The 4,778-nt window shown below is 42.3% G+C and overlaps 1 pseudogene; it reads left to right on the top strand.

Moving 5' to 3' along the window:
- Positions 1 to 1,299: 1,299 nt before the first annotated feature.
- Positions 1,300 to 2,061, top strand: LOC149174478 (pyrophosphate-energized vacuolar membrane proton pump 1 pseudogene; annotated as a pseudogene).
- The last annotated feature ends 2,717 nt before the right edge of the window (positions 2,062 to 4,778 follow it).

Below are 4,778 nucleotides of genomic sequence, written 5' to 3'. Positions count from 1 at the left end.
TGTGCTTCTCATTGTGCTTCTACAGGAACTTCCTGTAGAAATTGTGGGAAACTAGGCATGCATTTCAAAAAGTGGTTTGGCGAACATGGTAGCTTCCTCAAGGGTTCAGAAGTCCTCATGTAGTCTTCCAACTCCTCCTCCATCATCTCTATACCTGCATCACAACCAAAATTCATTTTGTCATCCCATGCAACCAAAATGCACAGTGCCTTGAAGCAAAAACACATAGAGCATAATTTGTTTTTGCCATAACTTGAAAACCATGCATCCATTTGACAAACCGTTTTATGGGGAATTGTACAAGGTTGATGAAAACATGCCTGAGCAGTTTCATGCAATTTTGGTACACGGTTTCCAAGAAATCAGCCTCCATCACTGTCAGCCATTTTTCATTTTCTCCATAACCGTGCATCCGTTTCAAAACCTGTTTCATGGGGATATGCACGTGAGTGATGGTAACCTACCCAAGCAGTTTCAGCCGATTCCGATGCACGGTTTCCGAGAAATCGAGCTCTGAAATATTCAGCCATTTTCCATTTTTCTCGAAATCCGTGCATCCATTGATCACGATTTTGCTATGAGAGATGCATAATGATGGTAGGAACATGCTCACCAAGTTTCAGATCAATCTGATCTACCGTTTGGGAGAAATGGCAAAAAGAAGTTCTGGTTTTGTGACCATGCAGCAGCAGCAGCTTGAACGGGCAGAGTTGAACGTGGAAACGATTGCATGCAGCTCAGATCCGGCCAGAGGACACCTGCACAAGGGAAAGCAATCAAAATCATCAGCCATGCCCTCATGCAATCAAAGAATCAAAGCATGCAGCAGCAAGAAGCTTCACAAGCAGCTGTTTGATTTCAGGTACGTGACTAAACCTTGTTCATCTGTTTGCATAGATCTAATCTAAAGCAATGCATGAATGAATGAGATGAGCGGATTCAGCCAAGAAGAGAGCCACGTTCAATTGCACTCAGCAAGGCAAAAATCACGCAGCATGCATGGGTCAGCCATGCACGTGAAAGTCAAAAAACGGACAGTTAGTGTCAGCTGCTTGGACTCCAGTGCAGCGGATCAAGAAGAAAACATACGGTTCATAAGTAGAACATGCAGTTCACGATAGCCTAATTGTCTGCATGGCCAACGCATGTCTCTGCCACCTCACTCCAAAAATCACGCAAAAATCTGAGCGCTCAGCTGTTGGTCAACTTGCACTTACAACATGATTCACTCGAAGTGTATTCGAATTCAGATGGAGATAAACGAAAATTAGCAGAACATCTTGGAGAAAAATATATGAAATGGTTAGCAAAACTTATTTCAACATCTTCAAATATGGTCTTGGTGGTTCTTCCATGGCTCTTTTTGGCAGAGTAGGTGGTGGTATTTACACCAAAGCAGCAGATGTAGGTGCTGATCTTGTTGGCAAGGTTGAGAGGAACATTCCTGAAGACGATCCACGCAACCGAGCTGTCATTGCTGATAATGTTGGTGACAATGTTGGAGATATCGCTGGTATGGGATCAGATCTATTTGGGTCCTATGCTGAATCTTCCTGTGCAGCTCTGGTTGTTGCATCCATATCATGATTTGGAAACTCTCATGATCTTACTGCCATGTGTTATCCCTTACTTATTAGTTCAATGGGTATCATTGCTTGCTTAATCACAACTCTGTTTGCAACTAACATATTTGAGATCAAGGCTCTGAAGGAAATTGAGCTTGCATTGGAAAAGCAACTTATTATCTCCACAGTAGTGATGACTATTGGCATTGCTGCTGTAAGCCTAGTTGCATTGCCTTCATCCTTCACTATCTTCAATTTTGGTGCCCAGAAGGTTGTAAAGAACTGGGATCTTTTCTTCTGTGGTGCTATTGGTTTGTGGTCTGGCCTTGTTATTGGTTTTGTCACTGAGTACTACACTAGTAATGCTTACAGCTCTGTCCAAGATGTTGCCGATTCATGTAGGACTGGAGCAGCAACTAATGTTATATTTGGGTTGGCTTTGGGATACAAATCTGTTATTATTCCCATATTTGCTATTGCAGTAAGCATTTTATGAAGAAAAGAAAGCTGCCGCAGTTGGAAAGTATTGTCATGTCAGGAACAGAAACGTGAATCAAGGTTAACCAATGGAAAAATAGTGATTTAAAGGCCTGGAAACACTTTTTCCCATCCAACTTTGGCATGCAATATTTATTCTCGGGCAGTTCATTGTACGTGTGTGCTTTTATAATACATTAGACTTGCAATTTGTGTTGGATTCGTCAGCTTTCAGGCAGTGCAGTTCAAGGAGAAGGCACCCCCAGCCAAGCAAGTAAAATCAGTGAAATTGGTTCTACAGGAAGTTAGCAGACTGTTCTACAGGAAGACAGAGGACTTTTTCTACAGGAAGCCAACGAACAGTTTCTACAGGAAAGTTTGAAAAGAGGGAAGCCAAAGGAGAAATTGGCCGAGACGATTAGCCAAGGAAGTCACCAGGGCTATCAAAGACGAGGAGAGAGATTGGTTGCTCAGAGGATGAGCAACACTTTCAGTAGGGGGGTGATGATGAGCCCCAAAAATGTACAATTATTTGGGCTCATTCAACCTCCTAATTTGACTTAGTCCACCATTCTCATTTGTTTATTGCATGTTTTTGATTATTTTTATGTTAATAGAGTGAATTTGGTTAGTCATTATGCCAACAAGTCTAATGGGTGCTTTGTGTAGCCTTTTTGGTCAACTTGGAGACAAATTTGAAGGTCTTAATGAGCACTTGGCAACCAAATTCGTGGGAGAACAAGCTAGAGGATTTGTAGGAAGGTGTCCCCCTCATTTATGGGCCCTTACCTCGAATTCTCCACCATCAGCTCGGAGTTCAAGGGCCACCGAATCAATCAGCTCAAGGGCAGCCAAGCAAGTCAAGTTGGACTGCTGTTAACTACAAGTCTTGGGCAGCCAAGTCCCTAAATTTTAGGAGGACTGTTTGGTCCTCAAATTGTATAAATAAGAGGGCTTAAGACCTCATTTCAGTTAGTCATTTTTATAGCTAGGGGTTAGTCATTTCGTAGCAGCTAGTTAGTCAATTTGGTTTTTGCTCTTTGTAAGCCAGTTTTGGCATGACATTAGACTTTTGATTATGAATAAAAGCAAGCAGTTTTGGATCAAATTATGAGTTTTTAAAGGAGCCTAAAGCTCTCGGGGTTGGGCCCAACCTAAGAGCTCAGGCCTCCTTCCTTTGTATCAATATTGTTCCTTTAGCATTTCGTTTCCATTTTCCTTTCCATGCATTCGAGTATAGCTGCTGATTTAGATTTCCTGTAGTGGTTAAACAGTTGCTGATTTGGATTTCCTGTAGAAGTTAAACAGATTGGTTTTATCAGTTAGAATTAATGTAGTTGTTTGGAATTAGGCTGAGTAGATTAGAGTGAATAACAGTTAAAAAAGAACAGGCTGACTGTATGCTCATGATACACCTCTTTCTAGAGGCAGGGATCGCAGACTGTGCTGCCCATTCAAAAACGTTTGCTTACATGTTAATGCTCTCTTGAACGCAGTCTTGGTGATGGATAGAAGTGTCCATGAGTGTCAATTTCTTGGAATGCTTCATTGCTTCAGTACCATATATCAGTTTCCTTCACGAATACATTGATGTTCATTGGTTTAATAAGTTGTTGGCATAAGTTAATAACTTTTACTTGCAGGACTTGGATGATTTGTCTCATTTACACCGTGCAACGCTACTCCATCATTCTCCTACCTTCCTGAACCGTGCCCAGACCAACTATCCATCCTCCAATGAAGCCCTTTGTTCCTCAACTACCCCACTACTCATATCCCCTGTTTTTTGCCTTCCATTCCCTCTATTTCTTCTAAGACAAATCTGCCTCTACACTCACCCTCATCTCCTCACCTCACTGTTGCTGAGCCATTACCACCTCATTTCCATCCTACATATCCCCCTATACCACTCCATCACTTCACCATCACCCAAAAATCCCACGGTAGGACATCCTGTAGAAGTTAACAGACTTCCTGTAGAAATTCCTGAGTTTCCTGTAGGATCCCCTGCAGACATCCTGTAGGAGCCCACGCACTCGGTTGCTGAGCATCTGAACGTGAGGAGCCTCTGTGGACTGATGCTAAGGATCCCTTGGGACCTCTCCTAGCCTCCTTGACCTTTCCCAAGCTTTCCTTCCCTTTGCACCACCTCTGCACAACCAAACCCTAATAAGAACAAAATCACAATCACTCCATCCACTCAAGAAAAAATACAAAAACATGTCTTTTCAGATGCAAGTAGTTTAATTTCATGCATTTCACATTACTAGAAGTAATGGCATCATCTTTAGACATTTGCACTCTCACTGTTGCATCATAGAGGTTAGACTAGTCAGATTAGGGTTTACTAGGGTTTCCATGTTTTGGTTGGCTTTCAGTTCATTTTTGCCAAGTAGATTAGTTTTCTTTGAGATAGCTTTCGTCCATCATTTAGCAAGCTTCTTCTGAGAGCATATAGAAGTTGGCTTGAGCCCTAGCAGACTTGTGCCAGCTGACCAAGTGACAGCTGCGACAAGAGCTAGTACTTGTGCATACAGCACCGTCGCTTCCAAGTTTGTACGAACTACCGGGTTGATAAAATTAGAGATAGGAAGCCCCAGGAGTTGTAGCATTATTGCTACAATACTGGAGCCCACCAATAGGTTCGACAGATAACAACAAATTCAAACAAGAAGGTATCAGGATTTTCGGTGGTCAACCCATGGAAGTGAGGTAACGTTGAGGGACTTATGTGCT

This window comes from Pinus tabuliformis, chromosome 4_1, assembly GCF_031772625.1.
Source record: "Pinus tabuliformis cultivar Carrire ecotype Pingquan chromosome 4_1, CPIR1, whole genome shotgun sequence".
Taxonomy (NCBI): Eukaryota; Viridiplantae; Streptophyta; class Pinopsida; order Pinales; family Pinaceae; genus Pinus; species Pinus tabuliformis.
The sequence above is the reverse complement of the archived record's forward strand: the minus strand, read 5'-3'. Positions and strand labels throughout refer to the sequence as shown.